The 22347-nt window shown below is 34.1% G+C and overlaps 1 protein-coding gene across 4 annotated transcripts in view; it reads right to left on the bottom strand.

Annotated features, from left to right (window-relative positions):
- COP1 (COP1 E3 ubiquitin ligase) overlaps positions 1 to 22347 on the bottom strand; it is a 244292-nt gene that overhangs the window by 31574 nt on the left and 190371 nt on the right. The window lies entirely within an intron of this gene.

Genomic DNA, 22347 nt, shown 5'->3' with positions numbered 1-22347 from the left:
GTTGATTTTTCTCTAGATGTCACAACAAAGCTAGAGTGAATAGCAATTACCTATTACTTTTTTTACTGACATGTTGATGCTCCAGAATATTTCAAAAACACTTTCAAAGGGAGAAAGAATGGAAGAGAAATAAAGTGGTAAGACATTATGTGCTTTGGCAATGGTGAGTACTATTACTTTTAATGAATGGATTTGTATGGTTCTTGAAAAAATTATAAATGTGTACATATATGTATATGCATGCATGTTTGGAGAAAAAAAAAAACATTTCTACTTCCCTAAAAACGTGAGTTTAAATGTCAGTTATTTCACAAAATATGACGACTGCTCAAGATAAAACTTCAACATAAAATATATATATTTTGAACGATGAAAAAGTGGGTAAAAAGAACTAGCAGGTCAGATTAATACAACCTCTTATTTCCAGGACTTCAAATCTAAAGTAGAATCAATTCACTCAATTAAACTTGCCATCCACAATATTTAAAAAGAAAACAAACATAAAACTTTCCCCTATAATTCCCTGTCAGGTGGAATAATCTATTCAAAACATACCTTTGACAAGAAAAATCTAGGGGTCTCAGGTCAGAACTGAAATATACTCACACAAATAAGAAAAATTCATCTAATATTATCTGGGATACTACATTTGAATCACTTTAGAATATATGAAGAAAACACTAAATACCAAAAGACTATTATGCTGGTCCTTACCTTAGAGTCTACACAATAAACATGACTTTCAAATTTTAAAAGGGTAAAGATCTAAAGAAAAAAAAAAATTTTTTTTAATTTTATTTATTTATATGAGAGAGAGAGAGAGCACTAGAGGGAAGAAGGTCAGAGGAAGAGGCAGACTTCCTTGTGAGCAAGGAGCCTGATGCAGGACTTGATTCTGGGGCTCTGGGATCATAACCTCAGTCAAAGGCAGTTAGTTACTTAGCCAAATGAGTCACCCAGATGCCCCTAAAATTTTTATATATAGCCTTCACTATAAGACAAAAAATTATGTAAACAAAATTGATCCAGTAATTCCACAACTGTTTACCCAAAGAAAACAAAAACATTTATTCAGAAAGATGAGTACACTGCTGTGTTTTTACTGCATCATTCTTTGTAATAGTCAAGGTATGAAAGGAACCCAAGTATCCATCAATAGATGAATGGGTAAAGAAGATGTAGTAAATTAACAAAGAGTAAAATGAAATTATGTTTTTGTACCATTTTGAGAAGGATGGAAACTAAACCTTGCACACTAAAAAATCAACAAGAATCTTATTGAAAGTTAACATGTGTAACTACTCATACAAAATGAATAGCTACTCTATTTTCTAAACAACTGACTAAGTTTCCCAATTAAGAATTTTCTCTTTTCAGAATTAATACATCAAAACACCCAGGTGATAATGCAGAACAATTGGTAAGATAATTATTTACACTACAGTAAATTTTTCATTTAAAAAACCAGAAATATAGAAAATTATAATTTTTAAGAAAATTTATAATCAAATAGTTCAACATCCTTTTTTGTTATTTTTTACCCATATAACATGAAAATTCTATTTCACATTCCTTTTTTATAGTTCCTATAAATACTTTCAGGACCAGGCATACTGATTACCAACAAACTGTTAAGAGTAAACACATTATGGATGCAGTCTTTTTATTTCAAATTAGGAATATTTTACTCTAAATTCTTCCTATAAAGCTCATGTTAAAAGTAAAACATGGGAAAAAAAGTAAAACACATTTTATATTTATTCAAAGTCTTATTAATAACTCTTGGCATACACTGTAAAACATACCTTCACTAAGCTGGCTGACATACATAAGCCCGATCAAAACTTCTTCTAATAAACAGATTTAATTCCTAGATGGGAAAAAGGTGGGTCTTTTTGTTTTGTTTGTTTTCTGTTTAATAATGTTGTTTTATTTATTTATTTGATCATTATATTAGTCACCACAGTACATCATTAGTTTTTGATGTAGTGTTCCATGATTCACTGTTTGCATTTAATACCCATTGCTCCACGCAATATGTGTCCTCCTTAATACCCATCACTGGGCTAACCCATCCCCCCAACTCCCTTCCTCCTGAAACCCCCAGTTTGTTTCCTGGAGTCCATAGTCTCTTATGGTTCTCATGGTTCTTCTCTTACCCCTTGATTGGGAAAAAGGTGTTTTTGTAATCTTATTGAGCTGATTTTCCTCTTTACCTTTGAGATTATATGCAGATTATTAGCAATTTAATGGAGTTATTTTTTCTTTTTTCATGTGTATTTTGTTAAAATAGAAAATGAGGTTTTTTTTTTTTTTTTTAAGATTTTATTTATTTGACAGAGACACAGGGAGAGAGGGAACACAAGCAGGGGGAGTAGGAGAGGGAGAAGCAGGCTTCCTGCTGAGCAGGGAGCCCAAAGGAGGGGCTCAAACCCAGGACCCTGGGATCATGAACTGAGTGGCAGACAGACGCTTAAATGACTAAACCACCCAGGTGCCCAAAAATGATATTTTTAAAAAGAATTTTTAAACTGAAGTATAGTTAACATAGTGTTCTATTAGTTTCTAATAGTTCTAATGTATAATATAATGACTCAACAATTCTACACATCACTTAGTGCTCATCACATAGTCTTAATCCTCTTTATCTATTTCACCTATCTCCCTACCCACTTCAACTGTGACAACTACCAGTTTGTTCTCTGTATTTAAGAGTCTGTTTTTCTGCCAAACTATGGAAAGAGCCTAGATATCATCAAACAGATGATATGAATGGATAAAGAAGATGTGGTATATATAAACAAGGGAATCATCAGATGTGGTATATATAAACAAGGGAATCATTTTTTGATGCAGCCATCAAAAAACTCTCCAAAGATGTGGATGGAACTAGAGGGTATTATGCTAAGCAAAGTCAGTCAATCAGAGAAAACACAGAGGAAGGGAGGGAAAAATGAAACAAGATGAAACTAGAGAGGGAAACCAACCATGTGAGACTCTCAATCTCAATCTCAGTAAACAAACTGAGGGTTGCTAGAGGGGCTGATGGACACTGGAAGGGTTATGTGCTATGGTGAGCGCTGTTAATTGTGTAAGATTGATGCATCACAGACCTATACCGCTGAAACAAATAATACATTATATGTTAATTTTTAAAAAAGTGTTTTTCTGTTTCTCTTTTGTTCTTCGCTTGTTTTGTTCCTTTAATTCTACAAGTGGAATCATGGTGTTTGTCTTTTTGACTTATTCCACCTAGCATTATACCATCTATGTTGCTGCAAATGGCAAGATCTCATTCTCTTTTATGGCTGAGTAGTATTTGTGTGTGTGTGTGTGTGTCTTTACCCATTCTTCTTTTGATGGATTCTTGGGTTCCTTCCATATCTTGGCTATTAGAAAGAATGCCGCAGTATAAACACAGCAGTGTACTCATCTTTCTGAATTAGTGTTTTTGTTTTCTTTGGGTAAACATTAGTAGAATTAGTGGATCATATGGTAATTCTATTTTTAATTTTTTGAGAAACTTCCATACTGTTTTCCACAGTGGCTGCACCAATTTACATTCCAATTAATAGTATACAAAGGTTCCTTTTCCTCCACAAACAAGTTATTTGTCTTTTTGATTCTAGCCATTCTGACAGGTGAAAAGCGATATATCACTGTGGTTGTGATTTGCATTTCCATGATGATGAGTGATGATGAGAATGTCTTCATGTGTCTATTGACCATCTCTATATCTTCTTTGGAAAAATGACTATTCAGGTCCCTTGTCTTTTAAAATCAGATTATTTATTTTTGGGGTGTTGAGTTGTAGAAGTTCTTTATATATTCTGGCTATTAACAGATATATCATTTGCAAATACTTTCTCCCATTCAGTAGGTTGCCCGAATGGGAGGAAGGAAACCAATGGTTTCCATCACTGTGCAGAAACTTTTTAGTCTGATGCAGTCCCAACAGTTTATCTTGGCTTATGTTTCCCTTGCCATAGAAAAATGTTTCTATGGCTAATGTCAAAGAAATTATTCTCTGTTTTCTTCTAGGATTTTTATGGCGTCAGGTCTCACATGTAGGTGTTTAATCCATTTTGAGTTTATTTTTGTGTATGGGATAAGAAAGTGGTCAGTTAGTTTCATTCTTTTGCATGCAGCTGTCCAGTTTTCCCAATGCCATTTGTTGAGGAGACCATCTTTTTCCCATTGTATATTTTTCCCTCCTTTGCCATAGATTAATTGGCCATATAATCGTGGGTTTACTTCTTGGCCCTCTATTCTGTTTCATTGATCTACATGTCTACTTTCATGCCAGTTCCACACTGTTTTGATTAGTACATTTTTTAAAAAAAGATTTTATTTATTTATTTGACAGAGAGAGATCACAAGTAGGCAGGCAGAGATGGGGTGGGGGGTGGGGGGCGGCGGCGAAGCAGGCTCCCACTGAACAGAGGGCCAGATGCAAGGATGCAAGTCTCAATCCCAGGACCCCGGGATCATGACCTGAGCCAAAGGCAGAGGCTTTAACCCACTGAGCCACCCAGATGCCCCTGATTACTACATTTTTATATTTTATCTTGAAATCTGGAATTGTAATGCCTCCAGCTTTGTTCAAACAAACAAAGCTGTTCAAACCTCCTCAAGACTGCTTTGGCTATTCAGAGTCTTTTGTGGTTCCATACAAATTTTAGCATTATTTGTTCCAGTTCTGTGAAATTTTTTTCTAACTATGTATTAACACGTTAATACAGAACCCTTCATACAGTTGGTCTATTCTTTATATGACAGATATACTTTGTGTAAATGTCATATCATGTCAATTAAAATGCTTATTAACAGCCAAAAATCTCATTTGAGTTTTACGACAGCCCTGTGAAACAGTAATCTTGTGTCACTTCCTTTCCTAAAAGATGAGAAGGTAAATAGAGGCAAAATGATTTGGTTAAGGTTTCTCATTCTCTTAAAATAAATAGGTAACATAACTCTGGACTAGAAAAAGAAGAGGAAAAAAAAAATGACGGCATTGAAATAAGGAACTTCTGTTTGCTTAGTTCTGTGTTTTGTTTGTTTGTTTGTTTGTTTAAATCTGCCAGACTAGGGTGCCTTGGTGGCTCACTCAGCTAAGTATCTGCCTTCAGCTCAGGTCATAATCCCAGGGTCCTGGGACTGAGTCCTGCATCAGGCTACTTGCTCAGCTGGGAGTCTGCTTCTCCCTCTGCCCCTCCCCCCCCAACTCTTACTCCCACTCCCTCTTTCTCTCTTCTCTCCCCTTCCCGCTCACAAAAATAAATAAATAAATCTTTAAATCTGTCAAGCTATATAAGAATCAATATAAAATTCAAAGTGAGAGCAGAAAATAGACAATTTTTAGTAATTGGTACTGCTAGTATAATTTATCGTCCTATCAAGTCAACTTGCCAGACATTTTGTAGCACTAATTTTTAATCACTAATATTTTGATCCTCTTTAGGAAACAAATAAAAAGCAAGAAACTCTTTAATAAGTACATGGACATGACAAACTTTTTCATGTGCTTTTAGTGGGTCAAAGAACATCCTAAAAAACCTTGTGGGGTAGGTTCCAGGAATTCCAAGTTAAGAACTTTGTTGTAGACAAATCAAAGAGCCCCAAAGGACAATTAAGAGTAAACAACTATGGTAACTGCTAATCTAACCAAGACACATATTTGATTTAACAAGGAGCTTTTAAGAAAAAAAAAGGATTCAGTACTGGAAAACTAGATAATCACACCAATTAAGTACTAATCTGAAGTTAGAATTACCATCCATCCTATTTCTGTTAGTATTTCAATGTTAACGGAGATAACTAATGCAAATATCCAAGACTACAGTTATATAGTTAGAAAAATGAGAATGCTACCGTACAGATGGTTTCATTTTACACACAGGTTAGGTTGCAACAATCAAAAGTTCAGAGCAATGTCAGAAAGGGAAAAAAGCATTGGCCTATTATTTTTCCCATCTCATAGTATGTTCATCAGAGGAACATGAGAGCAGCTGTTATTAAGATGCAATATAAATTCAAATACAATAACTTTCTATTAACTTGTGACAGTAAGAATCTATCTGAACACTTGCTGACAATGTGAAATTGCCAAAATTAATGCAAAACATAATGTAGTAATTAAAGTATCAGAAACATTATATTAAGAGTGAATTAGTAAAGACTATGGGAACACAGAGGTGGCTCAGGTGGGGGTGTCCAACCCTTGCTTTTAGCTTGGGTCGTGATGTCATGGGATCAAGCCCTGGGTGGGGCTCTGCACTCGGTGGAGTCTGTTTGACATTCTCTCCCTCTGGCCCTCCCCATGCTTGTGTGCATGCTCTCTCTCTCTCTCTCTCTCTCTCAAAATCAATAAATAAATCTTAAAAAAAGAAGAAAGAAGAATATGGGTACAAAAAAAGTTCAAATTTTAGGGAGATTTTAAAAAAGTGAATTATTTTTCTTGCCACTGTTATATGTAAAATATTCATAATTTAGACGTACAGTCCTTGAGGGGCACCTGGGTGGCTCAGTCAGTTAAGCATCCAACTTTTGATTTCAATTCAGGTCATGATCTCAGGGTTGTGGGACTGAGCCCCGTGTCGGGCTCCATGCTGGGTGTGGAGTCTCCTCAGAGATTTCTCGCTCTCTTCTCCCTCTGTCCCTTCCCCTACTCTCTCCCTCTTTTCTCTCTCTTTCAAATAAATAAATAAATAAAATCTTTAAAAAAGTGTAGTCCTTGAAACGTGTTACAATTTGTTCAATAAAGATTTCTAAAAATAGCTTAAGAAAATTCCATTTTTCTTAGAAAATTGCCCTTACAAAACTCGTTTCACCACATTTTCAACATCAAGAAAGTTTCTCTTCTCAGATATGTCTGTCAAAAGGGTTCTTTCCTTACAGCTAATGCACATCTTAGAATTAGAGGCAGTTATTCCATTTTAAGTGAGTTCAGAAGCTGAATCAAGAGAGAAAAATAATGCAAACCAGGCAGTTTCTCAAACAATGTTTTCACGAATTTGGATATATGGGGTAAAACAAGGTTTAGCTTATTAGAGGACCTACAGATAAACAATATGGTCTTACTATAAGCATATAAATGGTTTTACATATATGGTCAACTGGACAATAGAAATCTGATATACAGCTCCTTCAAATTAAAGAGGGAAATGAAACTCAGATGTTAGATGACTTACCTACATCAACAAAGCTAATTAACTGCTATAAGCCTAGAGTCTTCATCCTTCTAATACAGCAATGGATACTGCAAATTTAACTTCAAATGTATTTCCCAAATTCTTGGACAAAAGTAAAACCTTATCCCCACTTCCTTTGTCTTGCCTATAACATCTTTTTGGTTATTGTTGTTAATTAAACTAAAACCACAAATCAAAAGTTGGAGTCCATCGCTTTTCTTAAAGTCCTTTACATAGTTGCACAGATAAGGTTCAAAGTTCTTAACACAGTCCAGAATTATCCTTTTAAAAAAATTACTCTTCTTAATCTACCACTTTCCATTTCATCTCCCACTAGTCCTGTTATATCCTAGCAGGCTCCAAACATTCTTCTTTCATTAAGCTTTTGCACATGCTGTTCCTTTTACCTAGAAATATATCTGGAATAGATCTGTAGAACTTCCACAAAATACTGAACAAGATAGGAGGACAGGATAGACACTCAAATGTTAATTTTCCAACTTTTACACATTAATTTGTTACTAGTAGTAGCTACCATTTACTGAAGACTTATCATGCAAAGTGTTTCATATGCATAATGTCATTTGCTTCCTAACAATACTTTGAGGTATTAAGTATTCATATTAATCCACTTCAAAAATGGGGAAGTGGACTCAGAAAGGATAAGGAATTTTCCAAGGATGTCCCAGCAAAAAGAATCAATGTCTATGCCTAGAAATCAGATTTTAAAGAGTGTGCTACATGAAAATATACACACCTCATCTCCCTCTTCTCACCTCACTGCCTCTTACCTTCACCTCCCATCCCTGACAATCAGTGCAGGAATGGTAAGGAGAAACTAGTTTCTAAAACTGGTCTGTTTTTGGAAATCGAACAATAATAGATATCAAAAGCTAAAAAATATGAATCCTTTGATCCAGTTTTTCCCCAGCTTACAAGATTCTGTATTATAAATATAATATTATTTATAATACTTCTCAGATATAGACAAAAGGGGTAAAACAATAGGCCCCAAAACACTGAGAACTTAGAACTACCAAAAAAAAAGAAAAAAAAATCAGAGGCAGCCTAAATGTTCATATAATAACAGACAAACTAATTCATAATAAATATAAATGCATGATGTAAGGAGAGGAAATGCTTAGCTGTAGTCAGCGTAAAAACCTAAATACAAAGTATACTGAAAACGTAAAACTAATTAAGAAATGCAGGCCAAAGACTGGAAAGACAGACATCAGAACATTAACTGCGGTTTTGTTTAGGTGCTACTATTTCAGGGCAAATCTTCCCTATTCTCTGTTTTGTAAAAGTTCTTTATTGGTGGAGAAAAATAGAACATTCTAAAGCAGAGATGATGAAAAGATTAAAAAAAAAAGTCACTGGTCTCTTGAATAAGATATAACTGGATTCACAGGATCCAAATGCTGAAGATAAGTTTCTGCTTGGTCAGGCATTGCTTTATGTATGACAACAGGCTGAGAAGGAAGCTTGTGGTTATTCTGACTTGTTTTGAGTCTTTTGATATATAACCTGTATGTTTTAACAAGCATAAGAGAAAAGTGCATAATAATTCAAATGCAAATGTTCATGCAAAGAACCAAACCTCATGATTAATTTAAAAAGTAACTGCCACTTATCTATCACAAAGTAAGAAAGATGGCATCTAAACTGGGTGAGAGAATCTCTTCTAAGGGTTTATTCAAACCTATTCAGAGCCAAGAGTTTCATTCTTAATAACTCTGGTTTATGCAAATCTTTATACCAAAAGACGGAAGACATACACAAGCTTAAAAGTAACTTATGTTTTTGATAAATCTCACTCAATAGAAAAAATATACCTTCGAAAAATTTACTAATTATTACCAAAAAAACAAAACCTTTTCACACTATTGGTTATATCAAGTGGAGGGGTTTAAAGTTAATATGAGATTTAAACAAAACAAAAAAGAACAAAAGCCAAAACCCCCCAAAAACCCAAGTTACTACCCTTGAGAAGTTCTTTTTTTTCTCCCTATCCCTAAAATGATGACTTGGAAAGCAGAGAATAAAAAGGAAAAGGGAAAATAAGTAAAAGCAATGTCCCTAATGTGTAGAAAACAACCTCAACTCTGGTCAAAATTAAGTGGTTTTCTTCATTCTACTTCATTATAGAAAGAATGAAACCTATTTATTTTTAAACATGGTGAGAGGACTGTGATGGACAGTGTAAAACCTACAGGATAACCAGGCTTTCTCTTACCAGTAAAGATTAGCAAGATCCCTATAAGGGATCTTAGAATTTGATTTGCCATCAATAATTCATCCTTTCCATTAGTACAGGAAAACACAATTGTCAGATCTTAAAAATCCAGAGAAATGTAAAAAGCTTAGAATTAAAGTCTTAAACCTTTACAAAACAGAAAACTTTAAGGAACTGGAAATACTCCTCATAAACACAGACTCCTATTGAATTTTGATGCAGTAAGGCTAACCTTGTTAACTGGGAGAGGCATAAACCCTCCTTTTAAATATAAATATCCACAGTAAGTGTCTACAACAATTATCCATTCTTATTAGTTGACATTTTGGATTTATCAGAACCACTATAGTCATCCATTAGTACAAATAGCAAGGATTATCAGATGAATTATAGATCTGGTTGGTTAGTGAAAAACAGTAAGAGCACATAAGTATGATTTGTGAAACCTAAATTATTTTTGGCTGCTAAAAATAAGAATTATATATATTGAGCTACATATTTCAAAAGTATTTAGATAGTCTGGAATGAAATAAAAAAATCTCACTTCTTATTTATCAGGTGAGAACACTACATGAGGATCCGTAAGAATTATACAATAATTCTTAGCAATACTTTTAAAATAAAAAGATAAACTCTTGGGTCTCCTAAAATAAAGTCATGTTTGGAATGTTGTGAGAAATAAAAAAACAAAAAAAAAAAAACCACTAAAAGCAAAGGCAATTACTACTGCTTTCGCTTTCATAACCTCTAGAAAGCAACTCACAAAGATATACTTGGTGTGTCACAAAACCATCAGACATAACTGGATACTTAGGATTTAAAACAGTAAATTAACAAAAAGGAACTGAATCTTCAAGTCAGATTTACTTTCTGTGTAATCTACCCCTAAACTTCCTACTTCCCTAAAGTCAAAGAACCTGAAGACAAACATAAGCAATATCAACTATTTAATTCTCAACAATGTGTAAACACTTTGGTCATTTAAACCAAAGGATTTGGATTTATTTTCTGCCTTTATCTTTACCTTTTGATTGGCTATCACAGTTCAAATAAAGAATCTATATTTTCATTCAAATTAATCTTCTTATCTAGAGAAAAAAAAGACTAACAAAAACAAGCGCCAAATTAAATAGCTTCTTTACAGCAATAATAATAGATGGACTTTTCTTTAATCTACATAATTAAATTATTTCTATGTTCAGCACTAACAACTTATCTACCATCCTAGAAATATCAACGCCAATTTTTGTAGCTCTACTTGGAAAAATGCTGCATAAAATGGGATTTAAGAAATGATAGAGTAAGAGATCTGAAAGGCTATAAGGATCACATCAACAGAGAAACATCATGAGAACAACAGGGATTAACATGAGACTAGTGAAGTAAAATATAAACATATATTTCTTTCCCCCAGATAGGATGCAAGTTTGAATCAGCAGGATACACTTTTTCCTTAAAACAGTTGCTGTCCTTGGTTAACTCTGATTTAAGTATAATTGCTAACTATATTTTTATTCAATTAGAAAATAATTTTTCATACATATACTTCATATAAAACCAACTCAAGTGGTATTCATTAAAAACTTTTAAATCAAGGAAATGATATTCAATATTCACTCTCTAGCCTTCTACTACTTCTAATAGAAATTTGGTAGGAACCATCAAAAGATAAACATTTAGAAACCAAAGTTAAATCCTTTCCCATCTCAAAATATTTTGGACAATTTTAAGTGTGGTGGGGTAATAATGAAATTATTCACTCTCTCAAATTAATATATTTCTTTTTTCTCTTATGCAAGGTAAAGTAAAAACTTTAAAAAACCAAGCAGCTTAAAGATTTCTGTCAATTCTATGCTTGAAAATTGGCATACTTCAGAAGGACAAACACTATTTCAAAAAAAAAAGTTTAATGAGAAAAACTATGAGAACCATTCTAATATAGGTCAAATTCCATTACAGCACATATAAAAATGACAATAATGATATATTTAAAATGTTGAGTGGCAGACTCACGAAATCTTATTTTGTTGATTCCATTACAATAGTCACCATAATATATCTAAAGCAACAAATGTTTTCACAGAGGCTGTCCATACAGTAGTGGACATTAAGGTCAAGGAATATTTACACTTAATATAATTAACTTAGAAAAGAAATAAATTACAGCTTTGCTTCAGTTTTCCACCACCTTCTTGTCTCCTCTCTTTTCTATTTCCCCACCCCACTCTAGCCTGGATGCTAAGGGAAGAGTGGGGCACTTAGGAGATGGGAGCCACAGTCTTCCTGGAAGTCAGGGTCCATGCTCAGAATCTTCGTTTCCTTCCACGCCCAAGACAAGAGTTCATTCAGATTGGCCCTCTTCCAGTCAGGAAAATTTTCTAAAGTGTTATAAACCATCCAGCTAGAGGAAAGAAGAAAGGAAAGGAAAGATAAAAGGAAAAAGAGAAACAGAAATGAAGAAAGGAGAGAAGAAAGAAAAAGAAGCTCCTACGTTGTCTTCTCCATGTTCACTGAAGAATTCAGGATTCCAGAAACAGCTTAGTAGTGTCGGAAGTTAATATAAATTAAGGGTAATTTTTTTTTAATTAAAGAAAGGAAAAAGACTACATCTTATTGTTTTTATTTATGTCTCTTCCCAAGGGGGTAAGAGACTAGCAAAATCTAACAGATATTAGATATTCATAATTACAATCATTACCTCATTAGCAGATGCTGGAGAACCATTTATGTCTCTTGGTTACTATGTCTAACAAATCTCTTTCCAGTGGTAACATAATCATCCGTTTCCAAGCTTAATTATTCATATAATTTTTCAAGGAGGCCTGGGGGACTTTTTAATACAAGTCTCCATCTTTCCTCCCCCTAAATAGGGCTTCATGGATCTAACAATAAATGTTTTGTTCATATATATTTTTTTAAAGATCCCAAGATGATTCTGATAATCACTCAGTTTTGAAAATCACTGGTATGAATAAATTTTCCTCTACATGCATTCTGTACCTTAATGAAAGCAGACAGGCTTTTTAACATGTGCTTTAGCTTCCCTGGTTGTGGGCAATCTGCTGCTTTATACGCAGTGTTTACTGAGTCAGAGAGGAATGCCTATCTCTTAGATAAAAACATATAAATTGGAAAAATAGTTAAGTCTTCTTGAGAGAAGACTGAATTGTAAAATACAAGCAACGTTGAAAGGAAGAACAGGCTATAAATCTAACAAAAATATTAAGCTAATAATAAATACCAACTTCCCTATAGCTGCATTAACTTCAAAATTTTCATTATAATAAGCAAAAGCCTGGGGGTTATCCCAAGGGGCACACTGGTAATTATAAAATGATTATATAGGTACCCATGAATGTTGATGTCAGAAAAACTAGTTTCTTAAACTATGTAATCTTGATATTACCACTGAGTTTCAAGTGAGACTATTAGATGTTAGAAGTATTTTCTACCTCTACTCCAACATTCTAGTTTTAAAACTAATATTTAATTAGTTATGGAACAAACAAGATAAAGGAGAAGCCTAAAAGACTATACCATTTATTATAAAAATTGTATACTAATTACACTTTAGGTGCAAACAATTTGCTTTGTGCTAAAGGGTATTTTAAAAATGAATGACACTAATAGCAAACATTGATATAGCTCTTACTATATGCCAAAAACTATTCTAAACTCTTTATGTACCTTATTTTAACTTTATAATAACCCTAAGAGGTAAATTACTGTTGTCACCAGCACGTTATAGATACGGAGGAGGCACCTGGCTGGCTCGGTTGATAGACCATGGGTGGTAAATTCAAGGCTTATGCTGGAAATGGAGTCTACTTAATAAAAAAATTTTTAAAAATACAGATGAGGAAACTGAGCCACTGTACAGCTGAGGAAATTGTACAAGGTTACAGAATTACTATGTGGAAGATCTGACTCAACCTGGATGATCTGGTTTCATAGTCGTGCTCTTACTTAATATAGTAGAATGCCTTTTTTTCAAGGAGTTTGCAGGTTAGCAGGAGATAAGAGACATGAACACAAATAATAGTAAAAGGCAGTATATTAATTCATTCAGCAAATATATTTAATGGATACGAATCATGAGAGATTTAGATAAAGAAAAGATCTTAAGAACATAAAGTTTTAGTTAAAACACTTAAAAAAGTGTTCCGTTATATAAAGTTAGAAATGTATTAAATTAATTCATTAGAAATAGGAATATAAAAATGCATTTTATTATATGACCGAAAAAGATGCTCTCACTCAATATGGTTATAACTTTGTACAGTACGGGTGATAATACAGTTGACAGAATCCCAAGCCAAGTTTTGTTGGACTTGGTTTCAAGGGACGGAAATTAAGAAAATCCTTTATTCTAGGGGCGCCTGGGTGGCTCAGTGGGTTAAGCCTCTGCTTTCAGCTCAGGTCATGATCCCAAGGTCCTGGGATCAAGCCCCACATCGGGTTCTCTGCTCAGCGGGGAGCCTGCTCCCCCCCCCCACCCCGCTTCTCTCTGCCTGCCTCTCTGCCTACTTGTGATCTCTGTCTGTCAAATAAATAAATAAAATCTTTAAGAAAAAAAAAAAAAAAAAGAAAATCCTTTATTCTAGAATCACAGAAACTTTCAACATGATTCCTGGTGTTTCAGGCCACAAGAAAAAATAGCCACCCTTAATAACTAATGCTTTTTTTTGAGAATATACATTTCTTTTAAATCATTTTTGAAGAGCTAAGGAAGTGTTAAGTGTCCTTTATAAGTACTGCCTTTTCCCATTAGATATCCATTTGAAATTGGTGACCCAAGATTAGATAAGTATGTATGACATGCTACCGAACTGCTAAAACAATGATGGGGGTAACCTACAGTCTCAATGGAAGTTACAAGGGACTCATGATCTGCTTCCAACAAAAATATGGTGTCTTTTTAAATAGATATGATCACTTAAGAACAGAAATAGGCATTTGCATTCTTGAGCCAATTTATATTTCATTCCATCAGTTTTAAGTCATGCCAACAGAAGGATCCACAGATAGAGAACATACATATTCTCCTTTACCTGACTCCAGTCTCTGAATAAAGCAGTGATTAAAAAAAAATAATAATAAAGATATAACAGAAATAAAAAATAAATAACCAGTAGTGTCCCAAATTTACCTTCACTTCAGAGCATTACTTTCAAGGAGGATGTAGGGTGTGGGAGACAGTGGAATAGATTTGAATTACAAACACCAAATTGACTGTGTTTATAAAACAATATCTCAATTGCATGGTATTTCCCTTTCAAGCAAAAATTTCTTTAAAAAAACATTCTCAGTATATAAGCATACAATTTATTTAAAAATTTGTCAAAAGTTATCATTTTAGAAAATTGCGTAGAGAAATAATAAAAAAAGATTTCATATTTACTAACAAAATATTTTCAACTTGGCAGAGGTACTGGTATTACATCCCATGTTTGATGCGCACGGTGAAACTGAACCCCCTGGATGTTCTTGTTTCTTGGTGCAAGAGCAAATGTAAATAAACTTATCTCTGGAAGGCAAACTAATTTTAATCAAAAGTCTTAAAAGTATTCATTTTTTAAAAATGGATAAACCTTGAAGGTTCTCTCCTAAGAATTAATTAGAGATTTAAAGACTACAGAAATATTCAAGAAGTAGTAGTCAAAGTATTCAAGTTATATAATAGTAAAAAGGAAACATTAACATCCTTAACAAAACACTGATATGCCAGTATGGTAAATTCTTAGAATAGAATAATGCGTAGCCACTGAAAATAATCTTTTCAAGAGTTAATGATAAAGGCAAAAGGTAGGAGTGCCTGGATGGCTCAGTAGTTAAGCATCTGCCTTCAGCTCAGGTTATGATCCTGGGATTCTGGCATGGAGCCCCACATCAGGCTCCTTGCTCAGTGGGGAGCCTGCTTCTCCCTCTCCCACTCCCCCTGCTTGTATTCATTCCCTCTCTCGCGGAATCTCTGTCAAATAAATAAAATCTCTTAAAAAATAAAAAAGCAAATGATAATATGTAAAATACTCAATTTTATTAAAAAAAAAAACAGAACCCATGAATGGAAAATAACATGAACATTAATTACATTAAAATGTTACTATTGGTTATTTCTGGAAAAAGTGATAATAGACATTTTTTCTACTTTTTTATAAATTCTCTAAAATATACATGTATTCATTTCTAATTGTTTCGTTGAGTAACGAACTACAATAACAGTCATTTAGTAAAAAAGCCTAAGAGATAATGTTCCAAGATTATGATATTATACTCCACCAAAGTGTTTGCCAAGGACATTCACACTGATCGCCACACCCTCTTAAAACTGTAAAAATTTTCCTCTGAATCAACCATAAATTAGCTAAGGATAATTATTTAGTTAATGAGTTATCCTGACCATATCATTACTGCTTTTAGATATACTTAAAAGGATTTGAGTATTTAGGGACATCATAGGAAGGAAGAGGGGGGGAGAAAACAAAATTTGTTAGTCCATATTAATACCTATGGAAAATTGTGAATAAATACTGTATTTTAGAAAGAGAGGATGAAACTAGAAATGACATACACTGTTGATTACATATAGGCTTTATTAATCCAGATAATGGCTGTTTCCAAGAAGTATCAGCAAATTTTACTACATCCGGACACAAGAGGCCAAATAAATTATGTGGTATTTTTTAAAAAGTAGAGCCAGAAAATGAATTAAAATTGCAGCCTACTAAGCCCACCATCCTCTATATTCAAAAGTATTGAGCTGACTACTATATATGGAAATACAACAAACCACACTTACTTCAAAGACTATATAATCATGCAAATGGAATGTATTTGAATGTTCAACATGGATTCAATATATTCAGATATACAACTTTAGAATTTATAGTTGCTTCTTCAAGTAAGTAGATATTAAAGTTCCTTTATTACAGCAATTGAAACATATGATAGATTACTCATTTATATTTAAAAAATAACTAGTGATGAAATTAAATTTGAAATCCTAAAGAAAGGTAAAAAGATCTGTTATTCCTAGTAGTTATTTCTCAAATATCCATATTTTTTAAAAATCATGAAAATTAAGACTAAAATAGGGAATGTAAATAATAAGATTTAGTTTTGGGAAGAAAACCCCTAATAATTTGGCAGTAATAAAATATCTTTGTATTAATAACTCTAAACTACTAAGGTTTCTACAGTTAAAATGTCTTCAAGTGAATTAAAATAATAAACTAAAACCAAAATATAAAATAAACAATTCTGTATTCTTCATTTATGTAACACTACCATTTCTATTCTAAAGAGGGCCTAAGTTGCAATTAAAATTCTTCTAGAAAGCAAAAAGAATATTTACTACTAGAGTCCAAATGAAACATCTTAAAATTCTTTGAAAATTAAATCTGGTGAAGAGATTTTGGCATTTTAGTGGTAGAAATCATAGAGCCATTACCAGTACAAAGCTAAGGAACAAAGGACAGAAGGATCTGTCAGCAAACTAAAAGTGACTTAGACACGGGAAAAAGACAGGAAAGAAGAAAAATGGACAAAGCACAAAGTATGGCCTCTCAGACTAAAAGAAACAACATTAGGGGTGCCTGGGTTTCTCAGTTAAATGTCTGCCTTTGACTCAGGTTGTGGTCTGGGGTCCTGGGCTCAGGCATCGGATCATGAAAAGGAGCCCTTCAAGCCCCTCATTGTGAATTCCTGCTCAGCAGGGAGTCTGTATCTTCCTCTCCCTCTACCCCACCCACCCCCCTTGTGCTCTTTATCTCTCTCTAATTAATGAAATCTTTAAAAAAAATTAAAAATACTGCTTCAAGTGAGAGTAATTAAAAGTAAAAATTGTAATCCTAAAGCAAAATAAACCACACAGCAAACATGAAGGTAGGAGAGCATGCTGTTAACTTCCATAGTATTGTGAAATAAAGAAAAGATGAAAGAAATACTACAATTAAGTTGATCAACACCTTAAAAAGGGCAATGCATATAACATTCTTTCCAGTTTATATGAAGATTGGTAGAAATAGAAAGAATGGGAATTATATATAATCTTGGCTGACAGTTCAAAACAGGGCTTGAAATTACTGGTTCATTTTCACCTAGAAGTGGCCAAAAAGAAACACACACACATACACACACACCCCTAGGTTATAGGAAAAAACAAAGCTAAACAGAAATTTAATCTGCTGGAAATTAATCTAAATTTTATAAGACTGAGATCCTCTCCTAAAAGAATGGATCTAGTTGTCTTAGTGCCTTTCCCTCTACCACTCATTTTTAATTGCCCACTCCCTCCTTATGACTAAATCACTGCCATAAATAACATAAAAGCACATGCATTTTTATACTATCATTAATGGAAGAATTTTAGGTCATTTTAGTTCATTACAGTTAAATGATACACCAGTATATTTGTCCAAAACCTAAAAAGACTTCCAAAGTTAAGCTATTTTGTAAATGACCTTAAATTTATCTCTTTCAGAAAAAATCAGTAAATATAAGATCTGAATGGTCCCATCAACTCTCTAACATCTAACTGACCAACAACTACAGAAGAATGAACTAAAAAAATTTTATGGTAAAGGTGGAGATAGCTGTCCTTTCCTTTGTTGAATAACATTTTTATTTACAAAGTTAGATTTCCATTCTTCTCTTTGACTGATTACATTTAAAATTTTTCTAAATTTATGGGGCGCCTAGGTGGTTTAGTTGATTAAGCCAATTCTTGTTTTCCAGGTCATGATCTCAGGATGTTGAGACTGAGCCTTAAGCAAGGCTTGGGCTCAGCAGAGAGTCTACTTGAGATTCTCTGCCTCTGCCCTTACCCCCATCCTCCCTTTTTTTCTCTCAATAAATAAAATCTTTTAAAAATAAAACAAAATTTTTCAAAAATAAGTAAGATCAATCTCTTTCTTATGATCAAAATTAGGTAGAAAAGAAATAAAGGACAGAATGACAATAAAATGTTTGGCCTTTTTAGAGACGGCTATCGATTTCATATTTTAACAAAGTATCTAGGTGAGATTAAACATGGTATTGTTTTACTACTCCCCAAAACAGCTCTCTGTACTTCACTATCTCCAACTTCTCCCTTCCCTTTCTTTCTTAAAACCACTCCAATCAAGTTTTTCTCATACCACTCCTTTCACTTTTTTTACTCATCTTACTTGTATTAGTAACATTTGACAAAGCCAATCAATCTCGCCTCCTTGAAAAACTTTCTCACTCGGCTTCCCAGGTACCAGTTTTCTACTACTCTTTCTCACTCTTTGTTGATGACTTCTTGTTGCTTTAATCACAGAACACTAAGGAACTCTCCAAAGTATGGTATTCACACACTTCTAGTATCTAATTACACTCCCTTGCAGAGATACCATCCAATTTCTTGGCTTAAACATCACAAGCTCACAATTATCAACGTCTATCTCGGGTCCCACAATCTGCTGTGAACTCCAAACCTGGTATATCCACTTAGAAGACAAGTACGTCTCAAACTTGAACCAGTCTAAACGTCACCTCCTGTTCTCCTTTAAGGCACTTCTTCTGGTAGTCTTCTCAGTTACTGGCAACTCCACTCCTAAAGTTGCAGGGGTGGAGGGTGAATCTCAGTGTCATCCCAGACTTTTCTCTTTCACTCTCCACATGCAATTTATTGGTTCCTTGACACCTTATTGTCTTCTCCAAAAGCCAATCTGATTTTTAAAACACTGAAGTCACATTTAATCACTCCTTTGTTCAAAATCCTAAAATGGCTCCAACTCACACCGGGTAAAAGCTACAGTCCAGACTTTACTAAACAATGTTCTGTTGAAATGGTTCCTCTTCCCCCACTCTGAGATTGACTACTCTCCACCTAGTTCACTGTAGTGCAACCACACTGGACTACTTTCTTAAGGCCACTATTACTGATCACTACTATTGATCACTACTGCTGATCACTATTACTGATATAATCACGGAACACTAATTACTTTCTTACTTCAAGGTCTCTGAACTGTTTGCTCTACTTGGAATATCCTTCCACCTTTAAACACGGATTACATCTTATGTCCTTGTCTTTGCTCTAATTCAGCTACTCAGGTAGGTGATTCTGTCACCACCACTGAAAACTACAGCTCCTTATATCAGCACTCCCTGTCCAACTCTCCTGCTTTGTTTTCCTCCAAGTCACTCAACACCTTCTAATACAATTATTTATTTATTTTTTTGTTCTGTCTCCTCCAGCACATAAAACTTTAAGTCTTCTAAGAGGCCCAGAATTTTTCTTAAAACTTTGTTCAAGTTTATCCTTCATATCTAGAACCGTGACTACACACAATAAATATTTGTTAAATAAATAAACAAGACTCTCTCACACTTTCTGCCTCATCTAAAATAGGGAAATGAAATTACTTTTCATGCACAAAGTGACTCATGCAAAAATCAAATTTAAAATAAATCTGGACTGATAATGAAATGAGTTAGAGAACTTTTCATCTTTTTACTGGGAAATAAAGCAAGTTCCCAGGGGATGCTGATGTGCTGATCTAGGCAGCACACTTTAAGAATCTACTTTAGAAAGGTTATCCTATCAACTAGAATATGCATTCCTTTCAGTGTAATTAATTAGTTTTTTTACCTCCTTCCCTGACAAGGAAAATTCCTGAGAACATTTTATTCACATCTACCCTTCTGGCTTATTACTATCAAATACTTAATTCTATGTGCCTATTAAATCCAACAAGGTATCACTGCTTTACAAAGTCAATATGCATTTAGATTTACTACATATTACCACTTCTATTCCTTTTTGCCATTTCCACTCCTTCACCTTTTTCCATTCCTTTTGACATCTGTGACTTTCATCTTTAGGTTCTGCATCTTTTCCTTCTGCCTTAAAAATATCTTTTCAGGTTTTCTTTACTATAGGTCTACTAGTGCAAATTCTTCGTTATTATTTATCTAAAAATGTCTTCATTTTGCTTTTGTCTTGAGAGATTTCTATTTTCATATAGACCAGCAGGTATTTCCCTTTACACAGTAAAGATCTGGTTCCACCACCTCTGGTTTCTATTGCTTCATGAAAAAACTGGCTATCAGTCTAATTGATGGTCTTCTGGGCAGTGACTTTTTCTCTGCCTTCTTTTAATGATTTCCCTTTGTGGGACGCCTGGGTGGCTCAGTCAGTTAAGCGTCTGCTTTTGACTCAGGTCATAATCCTGGGTCCTGGAATCAAGTCCCACATCAGGCTCCTTGCTCAGCACGGAGTTTGCTTCTCCTGCCTGCTGCTATCCCTGTTTGTGTTCTCTCTTTCTCTCTCTCTGACGAATAAATACATGGGAAAAAAACTCCCTTTGCATTTTATTTTCTATAGTTTGATTACGGTGTATCAAGGTGTGGCTGTCCTACCACCAGCAGGGGTCACAGGACCAGACACAATTAGCTTTAGTCTTCCAGTAGGTTAGTCAGCTTTATAGAGGTATATAGGATAGGAAATTCAGCATGCACAAGATCTTCAAACTCATCAGAAGGGCAAGCAACTATACACATGCATAGCCTCTTGCATCTCTCCTGAACCCACACAAAGAGTATGCATAGTTGCTAAGGACAGATAGGGTACATGGGGTTCTAGATACAGAGATGTGCCTTGGTTTCCTGTCAGTCTTATATTGCTCACTTTGGATAGATGTAAAGCTGATATGCCAACTCACATTTCTCTAAGTCCATGTGCAATAGTACAGATGGAGTTTCATAGTAAATTTAAGAGATAACTAGCTGCTAGCAATAACATTCCATGTTTGTCCCTTACTCAGCACATTTTCACGAAGTACTACCATGAGAAAGCAGATCCAAGGTCAGAGTTTCAGGCATACTTAAGTCTCTTCATGGTCCAAATATAATATTAAATCTCTACTCACATTGTAAATTTACTCTTTGGGGTATAAGGGCTTAATGAATCTCTGCCTTGATGTCTTTCATTAATTTTGTAAAGTTCTCAAAGATAATTCTTCTAATATTTGCTTCAGTTGTATTATTTTTTTTCTCTCCTTTTAAGGTCTTCTATTGAATATATTAAACTTTCTTACTGCATCCTTCATTTCTTTTCTGTATTTTTTTCATCCTATTTTTCTCTCCATGCTTCCTTCTGTATATTTTCTTCTAACATACTGAAAGTTCATTGACTCTCTTTACCTCCATACAATCCATCCACTGAGTTCTTAATTTGGGGAATTATTATTTTTTACTTCCCAGTTGAAATTTTCTATCTTATCTTTTATCTTGTCAGCACAGTTATTTTTAAGCTACATTTGATAATTCTGATATCCAGGGCTGCTGTGTTTTTGTTCCTGTTGTCCACTGTTTAGGCTAAATTTTTTCACAACATTTTGCCTTTTCCTATGTCTATCTGTTATTTACTGTGACTTAGTTACTGTATTTGCAATTTAAAACAAAATAAATTCCCAGATGATCTTTTTTAGATCTTCTTTCAAAGAGGATTTAAGTTCAACTAGCCATACAGGATCATTTCAATTTAAAGGACTGATATGATCTGGAGTTGCAATCATTTTAAGAGTTTATCTTCTACTGGTTTACCCTGACTACAGCCCTTTTTGGAGCCCTAAACCAAAGTAAGTTCACCCACGTAGTAGTGACCACTAAATTCTAATACGTGTCCCCCTGTAAAGCTGCCATAAGTGTTCTCAGCCATCCTACCAAGAGTGCCAAAGGCTCCCAGAGGAAAAGCATACCCCAAAGCTGGGTTTCCATTCCTATGCCATTAATTCTTTTCTATCTTATTTACATTCCAAAGTCTTTGAACAGGTTTATGTTGTTGTTTTTAAAATAAATATACTTGGTCCAACTTTTCTAGTTCTATTTACAGGGAAGGTTAGTAGAAATCACCTAGTCTACCAATGCCAAAACTAGAAGTTGATTAAC

This window comes from Neovison vison, chromosome 10 (assembly GCF_020171115.1).
Source record: "Neovison vison isolate M4711 chromosome 10, ASM_NN_V1, whole genome shotgun sequence".
Classification (NCBI taxonomy): Eukaryota; Metazoa; Chordata; class Mammalia; order Carnivora; family Mustelidae; genus Neogale; species Neogale vison.
This window is presented reverse-complemented; position numbering and strand designations above follow the sequence as displayed.